Here is a 14,478-nt window from a genome sequence, read left to right on the forward strand (position 1 = left end):
TGACTTAAACTTTACTATATTTAATTCTCTTTTAATTAAAATGTATTTTTCCATTGAAAATTTGAAAATCTAAAAATATATGGTGATTTGATTGAGGGCCCTTAAAATGTGAATTATGCAGCTATCTTTTTGGCTTTTTTATAATTAAGTATAAAATATATTTGATTTATTTATGTACGAAAATGACCCCTTCTTCCCTCTATTTGTGGCTTTGTTTCTTTTCTCAGCCGACACTTTCCTCTACCCTCTTAGAAAAAAATCTCCATTCCGCTTAACTTAATAATGTTAACACATATCCTTGAGTCGAGTTACATTTAGATTTATTTCATTTCTGAAAAATAGATATTGAGAGATGAATATAACATTTAGATTTGGTAAATTTTGATATAATTTTTTAAAATTATTTTTTAAAAAGTTATTCGAATTAAATTTAAATTTGGAGTAAAAATCTTTCATTCAATTTGATATAATAATATAATTATCTTTTATAAATTTAGGAATGATAATAATAATATTTATTAGTTTTTTCATTTGTTTTTAAATTGAATATATATTTTTTACACCCAACCTAAGTAAGATAAGTGAAAAGGAAGAATTAGAGGTGTTTAAATGGTTGGGTGTGTCTCGCTAATCAAATTAATCTAAAAAATTTTCGTATTTTTTATTTGAGTTAAAAATTAATTAGGTCTTGACAATTTAATGAGTGTAGATAAAAATAATTGAATCTTGATTATTAATGGATTTGAGCTTAAAATATATATAATATTTTACTTAATTCAATTAATTAATCAATTTTGAATCGAATTAAACATCAGCCAAGTATTGAAAAAAAATTAACAATCCTTCGGTCAAACTAATCTAGTGGCGGATCATTTTAGCATGATTAATTAAACAACAAAATAGAATACTCAAATCAGCTAAAAACTTCAAGCCTTACATGTTCATGTCCGTCTCTAGTTGTATGACAAGCTTAAATCCGGAGTATCGAGTCAATTGAATTTTAACTTTTATTTTAAATATTTTTAGCCCCAAAAATATAAAATTCATACTGATTAATCAAATTTGCTATTATTGTTTATGATTATTTTTAATTGAAGAATTATTTTAAAAAAAAAAACAGAACTACATATATGTAAATGGGTCTGGCAAACAGACAAGTCAGAAGAATAATAAATTGATGTGTAATAATTATGGAAGAAACTGTTAATTGTGATCCAAATGTATTAATATATGTTGGTTGTGAACGTACTACACACTTAAATTCAACTCATTTATATTTGTAGTCGAGACTCAGAGCGTCATTACAAGTATAATTGTACACAAAATCATAATCAATATATTCCTAAAATTATAATCAAGAATTAACATAACAACATTTTCGGATGAAAACCATATCTATAAATAATCAATGGAACAAACATGCCACACTGAACGTGTCAAAATTTATATAACATTAATCAGAATCTTACTCAAAAACACACTATTTCTGATCAAACTTGTGGGAAACCAAGAAAAATAAAGGTACCTCTGGGGGAAACTATGGTATTTCTATGTCATCCTCTGTGCAGCTTCTTTTGCAAGAAGCTTCTCCTTTGCCTTGGTTCTGGCCTGTGACTTGGACCCCATAATGCTGCCTCCCCACTTCTTCCGGTACTCATCGTACTTGTCGTTGAAGTTCGCCTGTTACATAGGTTGAAAAGTTCATTGTAACTCTGTAACTATTTTTAATATATTTTGGGCTGGGACAGTGTGGGTTTATGGTGGATATGGTGGAGATATTCGAGTGTTGGGTCAGACCAGGTGAGGTGAGGTGCAATATTTACCTTGATGGCCTCGTGGATTTTGCTGAACTCCAACTTATCCTCGTTCTTAAAGGTGGTCAAGCATAAGACGGAAGCCGTTTTCTAATGGACAATCTGCCGTAGTAGTATGAACATAAATAAGTAATCTACTCGCTTTAACTCTATAAATGTTTGAAATGCATATAAATGCAGAAGACAAATACCGATCCCAAACGTGATTTTCCCTTGAAGATGCAGTAGGGGACCTCCATCTTTCTGCACAATGCGGGGAGCCATACTACCAATTCTATGGGATCCACATCATGAGCAATAACAACCAATTGTGCCTTGTTCTGTAGAGGATATAGCACAGAAAGTAAATATCATTACTTTTTATGACTTTGCAATGAACAGAATGCATGGAGCCACACCAGATAAAACAGATGAAATTATGAAGAAACTAAAGGGCAACCTGCTCAATAAGGTAGGTAACATGGTTAAGTCCGTATATTACAACGATTGGTTTCTTTGATTCGGGAGCTTTTCCTTCAGCTTCAGCCTGGGCCTTTTTCAAGAGACGTTCCTTCTCGCCACCTTGTCCTCTGGTCTGTACTTGAGAAGAAACTTGAAGAGACTTGTTGCTGCATCATGCCAGGAAATAACCAATGTATTATTACAAATTCATGAATGGAATAAAACATGGGATGGAAGAGGCTATAAAAACGAAGAATTAACAATACCACAGGATGCAAGAACAAACGCAGAAGAATTCTCGGGTTGACATGAATAGATTTAACATAAATGAAACAAGCCGTTCAGTATTCATGCATTTAAGCTGAAAACCCATAATTCAATCAAACTAAAACTTGAGAATGTAATTTGTAAAAAGAAGTGAAGATTTTATAGCATACCAAGGTTCTTATCAAGAGTTTTAGTAAACTGGTTGAGTGCTGGTGGGACCTTCGGCCTCTGCTTAAGAATCCTCTTTTTCCTTTTAATGCGAACAACCTTAGGCCACTTCACAAACCGATGCAAATCCTTCTTGGGAGGTAAAGCCCCACCGATACCGAACTGCTTTGGGCGCTTCTCAAACAATGGATTGACAACCTTCTCCTAGTATCCAAAATGAGGCACTAGGGGTGTAAAAAGTTGATCCGACCTGTAAAACTGACCGAAACCGACTCAAGTAAAAATTGTTTTTGACCTGCGTTGTGGCGATCCGAAACCGATTCGAGTTGGAACTGGTGTTGACCTAAACCCGAGTTGAACCTGGAAATTATGGATCTGAACCCGACTTGCATCCGACCTGAGAATGACCTGAACCCGAATTGAACCGAAGATATGATACCCGAACCTGAACTGCATCCGACTGATATGAACCCGAACCCGAGATTGACCTGGTAAATAATTGGTATTACCCGACCTGTTTTCAACCTGACCTGTTATGAATCTGACCTGTAATTGACTCAACCTGTAAATGATCCGACATGTTAAAATGATCTGATATTATCTTGACTTATAAGTGAAGTTACAATTAATATAATTATGTTATTTTAAATTTATAATAAACTTATGATAATTAAATTAATATGATTACATTTTGAAATTTAGTTTTTATATTAATTATAATTTATATATTATAAATTTGGTTTTTATATTAATTTCAACTCTTTATATTATTTATATTTCTTATATTATAAATTTTATTTACAATCACTAAATTAAATTTAAATATTGTTTTATTGAACTTGATTTTATTAAATTGTATTAATTAAATTTAAATATTCATAAATCTAATTTAATTTTAATGTGAAAATTGATTAATAATTTAAGTATAACTTAACTTGAAATTTTAAAATAAAAATATATTAGTTGAAATGATGAACTTATTAAATATTTGAAGCTTAAATAACATTACAAATACTAAAACAAAAAAATTATAAATAAATTTATAAATGAAATTAATTTTATTATACTTGAAAACACTAAAATTACAATAAAATCAACTAAACAAAATAAATTTTTGAAATAAATAATCTCAAATCTTATAGCTAAAGTTTTACAAAACTAAAAGTCTAACTATACAACATGTTTAATTATAGACAACTTTCTAGCTTTAAAAATCAAAATGCCACCAACATAATTCCATGAGTAACTATTTAGATAAGAATTTATAAGGTTCAAAAATTGATTTAAGTCACACCAACAATAATTTACAAGGCATCAATGAGTAATAGAAAGCAACAACCGACAAGCATTAATGAACCAATTCATCAAGCATTATTGCATCAATTCAGCAAGCATCCTGCATTAAGAAAATATACAATCAATCGTAAAGCCAAAAGAAATTCGATGGCCAACAGTGTCAAACATTTCTGACTTTGAAAAAAATCAACTTAGAACGAAATAAAGCAACCGAGCATGCAGGTGAAAACCCAACAGAGCCAAGAGTACCTCATCAATGACTAGAACATAAACCTCCTCTTCAATGATATTTGCCAATAAACCATGGTTCCAGACTCGGCCAAAACCACCCTGACATGAAAAATAAGATTATAAACTCCTAAATCTTTTTATCAATTAACAATAGACTCTAGATTAGATAGGCCTGGCGCTATATCAAAACAAACAAATTTTTGTATTTTTCACTGCATTTGAAAAACATCAATTTCCAAAAGCAAAAGCAAACATACCAAATTATGAATAGACCGGTTCAAAATTCATAAACTAAAAGAGACTTAATAGTATAACCTGCAAATCTGGTACAACTCACATGGTAAAATAAATTTGATGCTTCGAAATCCAAAATCCCGATGTTCTTGTGCACACTGATAGAACCAATAAGCTTATCTCTGTCGAAGACCGTCGATAACACTATTTCAATTCAAACAACTCACATGGCCCTCACCACTTAGTGAAAGAGGAACAACATTTTCGTGATCAGAATATGAAGCTAAACTTCATTGCAAACTTACACTAACCATCAAGCATGGATATAGAGGCACATAATGATATAATACAAACAAAATGTACTAAGACAAACACATTAACAATTCAGAAATTCCTATATATCAAGGAAACAGAAGGCAACTTCTGCCTGTTCAGGAGAAGTGGACGAGGAGGTGTGTATTTTCATTATAAACTTTTCATCCATCTCAATAAGGTTACTTACCCTATACAAGGATAGTAAAATAAGTCAGATTCAGGCAATTTGCTTTGAGACAGAAGCTTTTAATATCATGCAGAAACAGGAAGCACACAGTTGGAAAAAAGAAAAAACAGAGCAAGATTAAATTGTTACTCACTGATCGAATGCTAACAAAATTTGCCTGTGCTTTAAGAGTTTCAATGTCCCGTTCCAACTTCTGCTTCCAGTCCAAAAGTAAAGCTTCATCCTGATACGATTCAGGAATATTAAATTAAGTGTTTCAATATTTTAAAGATATGATTTATGAGGGTAACTGATGCAGGAACCCACAAATATGCACCTGAGGCAACTGGATTGTCACTTTGTTAGGGAAAAGGAGAGTTATTTGTTTCATGGTTTTAGCTGTTTCTTTACCCCTTTTATGAAGTCTACCAAAATTATCCTGCACAGGTAACGATACATCAGGTGTGTTATTGGAAGGATAACGCTAGGAAAAATAGGAGAATACTATATTCCAAGGGCAAAGGATGTCGTTTCAACATGTATGTATAAATACAAGTGTAAACCTTTGACACATTAGCATATGATCACACATGATCCTTCTAAAGGTTAACACAAGCAGAGAAATAAAAACCACTAGGACAAGTCAGGTATATAGTTAAATTTAGACCGTCATTGAACAGTTGGAACACTTTGTCAATATACTCAATCCTTCAGGTAAAAGAAATTAGGCAAAATAAAAGGGTCAGGTGCTTGACATACTGGAAAAGCAAGATCAAGCAGAGCAGTCTGGTTGGAACCAAACTTTGTGAACAGAAGACTGCCAGGGTGGGACTGCAGAAACGCAATTGGCAACAACAATCCGTTAAAAAGTAATTTGTAAAGCACAAAAGAAAGAAGCAGAGCTAAACAAAATATAGTAACTTGCTTACTTTTTCCTTGTGGTTATCCATCTGTGTATGAGAACCAATTACTACAATGTTTGTTTGCAAATTCTCATGCTTACTCTTCAAGGCAGTATATATCAGTTTTCCAGCTATAGACTTCTCTATGTCTTTCACAAACATCAAGGGACGCTTTGATTTCATTCAATGCGACCTAAAATGAGACAGTTTTAGAGAAAATAAGTGTGACCATGATAAAACAATAGCTCTCACGTATTAGCCAGTGATACAAACCTCACAAATTTCATTAATGACCAGATTGTCAACATCATCACCTCCAGAACTATCCAAACGTAGTGAGCTAGCTGTAGAACAAAACATAATTGATAAGATTAGACAAAAGGTCCACAAAAATCAGAAAGGTGTTTAAAATGAAAGATGGGTTGAATAAGCCACCAGCACAGAAGAAACCATGATCTTCTTCACAAAGACCACCAAGGTCATTGCCCTCATAAACCTGTCAAATCTGTCCCCGATTTTTGAACCATTTCTTCACAAAAACTACGCAACAATCGCTATAGAAAAATCTATTACTAAGGATCAAAAAATCAAAATCAAGGAAGACGTCACCGCCAAAGGATCAAAGAGAGAAGATTACATGAAGAATCTAACCTTATCCAAAAAGTTAAAAAGATAAACGGATCTCCACCGCTGCGGGCGGACTCAACGAGTGGCAAACGAACAGAGAAGGGTAATCGTTGTCTTCAAATCCTCCATAACCGAGTTCAACTGAGCCTGCAACTCAGATCCCTTACTGACCCGTGTTCGGCAACTTTTGGATGCTGAGCGGGGAAGAATAGGGAAAACAAGGAAAACATAATTTTGGATGCTGAGCGGGAGAGATTTTGGATGCTGAGCGGGGAATAATAGAGACCGAAAATAAAGGAGGGAGGGTTTGGCGGGACAAGGCGGGAGAAAATGTATTTATATATATTAATATTAAAATAAGATATATTTAATAATATTAATATAACTTATATTAATATAATATAGTTATAATTTGTAATTAATATTAATATAAAATATAGTCTATAAAATTAATATAATATAAACTATATGTTATAAATTATATTATATAGTTTATAAACTATATACTATATTAATATAAATTATAGTTAAGATATTAACATTAAATAAACTATATAGTATTATATAAAATATAGTTTAAACAAATATATATTAATATAAATAGTTAAGATAATTAATATTAATATAAACTATAGTACATTAATATAAAATATAGTTTATAAATTATATAAATAGGTTAAAGTAATATATAGTTTATATATTTATAGTTTATATATACTATATAGTTTTATATATAATGAACTATATAACATATATTTTGTATACCATATATATAGTATATACTACTGAACTATATATTATATATATATATATATAGTTTATATATACTAATGAACTATATATAATGTATAGTTTATATATATCATATATATATATATCATATAGTTTATATATACTAATAAACTATATAATGTATAGTTTAGGGTTTAGGGTTTAGGATTTTTATATATAATTCATATGTAAATTATACTATATAGTATATATAGTTTATTATATAAAATATAATAACTATATATACTATAGTATGTGGTATAAAGATAAATATATATATATATATATATAATATAAATAGTGTATATAGTTCACTAATAAAAATATATAGTATGTAAACTATATAGTTATTATATAGTTCATTTGTAAACTATAGTTCATATGTAAATATCAACTATAGTTTTATGTAAACTATAGTTAGTAATAAACTATAGTTCATATATAAATATCAACCTTAGTATATATATATTTAGATATATAGTTCATAGTAAATTATAGTTCATATATAGTATATAAATATAAACTATAGATTATATAAATAGTATAAAATAGTATTAAATAAATTATAGTATGTATTTTATATAAATAAATATAAACCCTAAACCCTAAACCATATATATATATATAAAACTATATAATTATATAATAAATATATAATTTATACAATATATTATATTTATAATTAATATATAATATAATGTTAGTTTATATAATTCATATATATTTATGTATAAACTATGTAGTTTCTATATAGTTAGTTCATATATAAACTATATAGTATTATAGTTTATACATGTATATATAGTTTATATTTTATACATAATATATATAAACTATAGTTTATATATAATACATACTTTATAAACTTATAGTTTATATATATTATATATATCTATATTAGTTGTTTTAATGTTTTTCTCAACTTATTACGTATTTTTATTATTAATTGGCCTATAACTTTTTAATGAGTATAATTTAGTACATTCTTGGATTAATTTCAACCTCAAATTTAAAAATTATTTCGATTGATCCCTTTGTGTTGTTTAATATATTTAAATTTTTATTTGTAATTTCATATTTGTTCAATTTAGTTCTCCAAATTTATTGCATATGAAATTGACCCATACTTATTACTTATTTCTATTTTTAAATTGCCCATAACTTTTTAAATGGGTATAATTTAGTACTTTTTGATTAATTTCAACATCACAATTTAAATTATTTCGATTTCCCTCGTCAATGTGTGTTGTTTATTTATTTAAATTTTTATTTGTAATTTCATATTTGTTAAATTTAGTCCTCCAAATTTTATTTGCATATGAAATTGATCCATACTTATTACTTAATTCTATTTTTGTAATTTGCCCATAACTTTTTAAATGGGTATAATTTAGTATATTTTGTATTAATTTCAACCTCACAATTTAAAATTATTTCGATTTGATCCCTCATCAACGTGTGTTGTTTAATTTATTTAAAATTTTAGTTATAATTTCATATTTGTTCAATTTAATTATTAAATTTGTATTTTTCATAAAATTGACCCATGATTATTTATATTCTTAGTAATTTACTCTAAATCATATACAATTACAAATTGCAATTCAACGTTCGCGAAATACGAATAATAATCCAAAAAAATTAGAACTCAACTATATGATAGAGATCCGACCTGAATTTATCTGCCAATGATGTGACCCGATCTGAACGAGATCCGCTTGAAGTCTATCCGAACATGAATTAACCTGTTTTTTAACTGCTTCGGACATTAATTGTTTTAACCCGAACTGGCCACGATCCGAACTGAAAATGACCTGACCTGAACTCGATCGGGATCTGGTATCAAATCAACCTGAAAATAACCCGAACTGATTTGACCTGACCTGACCTGACCTGAACCTGATCTGGATCTGGTGTCAAAATTTACCTGACTTGACCTGTATCCGATTTTACCTGACCTGCCAGTATCCGTCTGAAATCTGAACGATTATCCGATTTTACAACTCTAGCCGGCACAGCTACCTTTCCGCCTCTCTTCGGGGGCCTGCATTTAGAAAGCACATACATTCATAACTAGGTTCAAACCATTAAACATATATCCCAACAGCCATTACAGAATTCTTAAAACATCAAATACAAATAAACTTGTTTAATTTCAATACCTCAACATTAAAAATGGCAAATTACTGAAAATGACTCTAGGCTTCCAAAATTACTTCAAATCTTAGTTCTGTCAGCTAAACAAAGACTAGTACTAATCTTTCAATGAAATCACTATTCACTACATTATAACAATAGTTGCGTTATATCTTTTAATTTCAGACCGATGGACTTGTTAGCAAGAAATTAACAGAAACATCTAAAAACCTAGTATTTACAATAAGATTCTAATGTTCTAATCAAATATATATATATATATATATATATAAGCACAAATAAGCTGTGCATTGAACCTAAAGCAAAAAAAAGAAAAAAAAGAAATGAGAGAACATTAGAAGGGCAGAACTGAAGGAAACAATACAGAGAGAGAGAGAGAGAGAGAGAGATTTATGTGGGGTTTTCGGGTTTACCATTTTGGAACCTCCTGAAGCTTTCCCCGCCCTTTTTGTGGTTGAATTGAAACCCTAATAGAGAAAAAGAATTGATGTTTTTTTGTTTTTATATAAGAAAAAAACCCACGGTTGGGCCAGTGGTACTAAGCTATGAGCTTGTTGGACTTGTGACACAAAGATGAAGCCATCATTTTCAATTAGTGTGAAGCTTAATTTGAAGATGCATCGCCTATGCTTGACTGTTGGGTATAACCAAGAGGAATACTCTGGCAAACTGTTGGAATTCTGGAATCCCCTCATGCTACAACTGATGTTGACAAGCAACAGGTTGAATGTTACTTTATTAATCTTTAGCTATTGTAATCCCCTCGATTTAATTGGATTTTTTATCCAATGCTGCTGAACAAAGTTGATTCCCCTGTTACTAAAGATGATAGTAAAAATGCAAAAAAAAAACCATCTTTATTTGATATGGTAAAAGGTTGTTCATAAGGGCGGAGGCTAAGAGCCTAGAGAGTAACAGAGAGCAGCGACTGGTGGCTGTAACAGTGGCAGAGACTGTGTCCATGCGCCATGGGATGTTTTACTGACCAGTTTGTGTGGACATCACCCCTATTACCTATTACTAGGCAATTGATGCACCTCTCTCTCTCTCTCTAAACCCTAATGTGACGATTGTTTCGTTGAAATATTTTTTAAGGAAGTAGAATCTGTGAAATAATTAGAATATGTGAAGAATTAGAATCAAATTCTATATTCTTTTTAATTGGTAGAAAATTGAATTGAAATCTAATTCTATATTCTGTTTAGTTCGCAGACATGTCAGATGAATTTTATTTCAGTAATGTAAAATGACAGGATTACCATTTTTTTGCTTAATTTTAGTTTATTTTATAAATTACATGGGTTTTTTTTATTATTTCGGGTCGGGTTTCTAATTCATATATTCGGGTCGGGTCGGGTGAAACTTTATTTTGGTCGGGTAGGGGCTCGGATGGAGGTTCCATTGTTCTCGGGTCGGGTGGACCAAAAACCCGACCCATGTCCATCCCTAATTGGGATGATTTTAAGTTATGATGTTTATTAGAACGATTTTTATAATTTATTAAAATGAATAATCAATCTATAAAATTATTTTTTTAATTGGAAAATATATATATAGGGGTATTATTGTAATTATTCCTAAATATATATGGTAAAATTATATATTTTTTGGGTCGGGTATTTTTCACCCTAAACCCGAACCCGACTCGAATATCACACTTAAAAAAAATCGACCCGACCAAAATAAAGTTTCACCCGACCCGAATATATGAATTAGAAATCCAACCAGACCCGAAATAATAAAAAAATATTTTTATTCAATAAAAACAGTGACTTAATTGGAAAAAATTATATATAGAGGGGTATTATTGTAATTATTCATAAATATATAAGGTAAAATTATATATATTTTTGGGTCAGGTAATTTTCATCCTAAACCCGAACTCGACTTGACTCGAATATCACACTTAAAAAAACCGACCAGGCCAAAATAAAGTTTCACCCGACCCGACCCAAAATAATAAAAAATATTTTTATTCAATATATGAATAAGTTACCAAAAAATTGATGAGGGTATTATAATCAAATTTCAATTCCCTCCGACAAGGGAATTGAATTCCATCCATTCTTGGATGGAATTCACTTTCCCTTATTTGATGGAAAGTTGAAGCCATGAGAGATTTCAATTCCCTTGAAAAACTTGAACTAAACATGAAAAAATGGTGGAATTAGATTCCAATTCACCCTAATTTCAAGAGATTCATGCCAACCAAACGCCACCTAAATCCTCACATAGACAAGCAAAGCAAAACCCTCCTCTTCCTCTCTCTCTCTCTCTCTCTCTCTCTCTCTCTCTCTCTCTCTCTCTCTCTCTCTCTCTCTCTCTCTATAGAATGGCTGGAAAGTAACTCCATCACTACTCTTTTTTTTCTTCCATTGCATGGTCCCAGATTTAATGATCGATACCCCTTATTACTTGCATGTATTTTCATCCTGTTTTGATATATAAACCGTGTATTAGTAATGCATCATATTACAATATTTTAGTTAATTGGGTGAAATAATAAGATAAGTTATATTTCTAACATAATTTAAATTCAAATATTAAAAATAAGATGAATTGTAAATATTTAACAAAAATGTAAGGAATTCCCGTTGCCTTTTGTTTCTCTTTTTCGTGTTAATCTTCTTTTATTTTTTATTTTTTTTGTATTTTTTCATTACTGATGATGATATTCAAATTAAATTGATTATCGACCATAAACTTTCTTTTCTCTTTTATTTTTATCGTAATTTTTATTATATTTTTTGTTTTTGTATGTGTCAGTTATGTTGTTTTATTTTGTTTAATTAATATTTATTTATTAATACAAAAATAGTATATAGTTTTATCTCTTAATATGTTCTTTATTTTCTTTTGTAATTTATATATTTTTCTTATAGTTGAATTAGACGTTATGTTTATTTAATTATATTATTAATTTATTTTTATTTTATATTACGAAAATAGTTCTCGTTTATTATAATACATGATATTTTTATTAAAACATATAAATTTATGTCAATTAAATAATTATATGTAAATAATAAACTGATACATAAATATAATACTCCTGAATTATTGCAGCGGCCTGTGAACATAGAAGTCTAAAGAAAAACACTTTTTAAGGTTAGAAATTTGGTAAAAATGAAAACGATCAAAAATATTATTAAGGAAGGTAATTTTTTAAGTTAATACAATCGAAAATGATATTAAATTTCTAATATTTTAATATTTTTTGTTGGCAACCAGAAAATACTTTGTTAGCAGTTACCAACCTAAAATTAGTAAATTTTTCGATAGCAATCCAAAATATTATCTAAAATTTTAAATTGATTCCAACTTAATATTGAAGGTATTTTATATTGCAATCTGAAATGTTACTAAATATATAACATTTTAGGTTAGTGCTGGTAACATTTCAGGTTTTAACTTAATATTTTACATAAGTTTTTGATCTTCCTAGTTTGAATATGTTTCACGGTAAGTATCGATACTTGTAACGAAAGACGGAGCTAGAAAATTTATTTTTGGGTGTCAAATTTAGAAAAAAAAATTATTTTGGGTTGTCATAATTAAAAATTGTGTAAATTTTCTTTTAAAGTTGATGAAAACGAATAATGAGTGTAAATTTATTTTTAAAGGTACCAACATTCTTTTAAAAATATATTTATTTTATTTTATTTTATTTTTAAATATTTTTATATTAAATTTATTAAAAAAATATTTGTTTTTTTAAATTTTGGGGTGTCATTTGACACCTTGTAACAGGCTAGCTTCGCTAGTGCTTGTAACTAAGTATCGATACTTGTCAAATCACCTAAAATGTTATATGTATTGATAATATTTTATGTTGAAAATGATAAGTATCAAACTTAAAATGATAATCTCAATTTTAGATCCCGGTAAGTATCGATACTTAGTTACAAGTATCAATACTTGTCGTGAAATAAGTATTGAACCATATTTAACATTTTAAGTTGCAAACTTATACATATAGTTGATATAGAACGTTTAAACACAAAAATCTCATAATTTTCTTTCTAATCTAATTATAGTTAAAAATTTAATGTTTCTTACTCGTTGACGATAACAAGTTTTACGTTAGGCAAACATTGGACAAATCATATTTTAAATTCTAAGAAAAACAAACCAAACCACAAATCTAAGTAAAGATCAGAGCTTATGTTTTGATACTTCGAAATTTGAAAGATTTTTTTTAATAAATTAACATTATAAGTATCGATACGCTGAGTATAAGTATTGATATTTGGTATTTCAAAGTTATTTTTTCTGAACGATAATTTCAAAGTTATTTTGAAATTAAACTTTCATATAAATATTGAACATAAGTTTTGATATTTTAAAGTTATTTTGAAATTAAAGTTTCCTACGAGTATCGAACATCATAGCATAAGTTTTGATACTTGATATTTTTATGTTATTTTTGAAATTAAACTTTCATACAAGTATCGAACATCATAGCATAAATTTCAATAATTGTTATTAAATTAAAGTTTTATACAAGTAATGAGGTTGCAATTGAAAATGTTTTCCTTTAATTAAGTTTAACTTAATGAACCAACAGATTTAGCATTTTATGTTGCAAATGAATTTGTTATCACCTATTATAAATATTTCAGTTGCAACGGTTTACATTTTAAGTTGCTATGTTATAAGCAATCGGAAATGTTATCAAACAATATAATATTTTCCGTTCTCTCTCAACCTATTTTATGATAGTTGGTATTTTCTTAGATTTGATTTATAAATTATGGTTACATTTTAGGGTGCAATCGAATTTGTTAACGTGACTTATAACATTTTTCGCTCACAACCTAATTTGTTACCGTTGCTATTTTGTTGGACCCATTTTAAAAATTCCAATAATATTTTTGAGTGAAACCCGGATATGTTAAAGCAATTTATAACATTTTCCGCTCCTAACCTAATTTCTTATCGTCTGATAACATTTTTGGCGCAACCAAATATCTCTCTTTCAAGTAGCAAACTTATTACCATCAATATTTTGGCCCAAAAACTTCAATAATATTTTCGACGCAATTGAATTTGTTATCACAACTTATAATAATTTCATATTACTACAACC

At 29.0% G+C, this 14,478-nt stretch overlaps 1 pseudogene; it reads right to left on the reverse strand.

Annotated features, from left to right (window-relative positions):
- Positions 1-1,503: 1,503 nt before the first annotated feature.
- LOC120140606 lies at positions 1,504-9,849 on the reverse strand (annotated as a pseudogene).
- Positions 9,850-14,478: the final 4,629 nt, after the last annotated feature.

This window comes from Hibiscus syriacus, unplaced genomic scaffold (genome assembly GCF_006381635.1).
Source record: "Hibiscus syriacus cultivar Baekdansim isolate YM2019G1 unplaced genomic scaffold, ASM638163v2 tig00110788_pilon, whole genome shotgun sequence".
Taxonomy (NCBI): Eukaryota; Viridiplantae; Streptophyta; class Magnoliopsida; order Malvales; family Malvaceae; genus Hibiscus; species Hibiscus syriacus.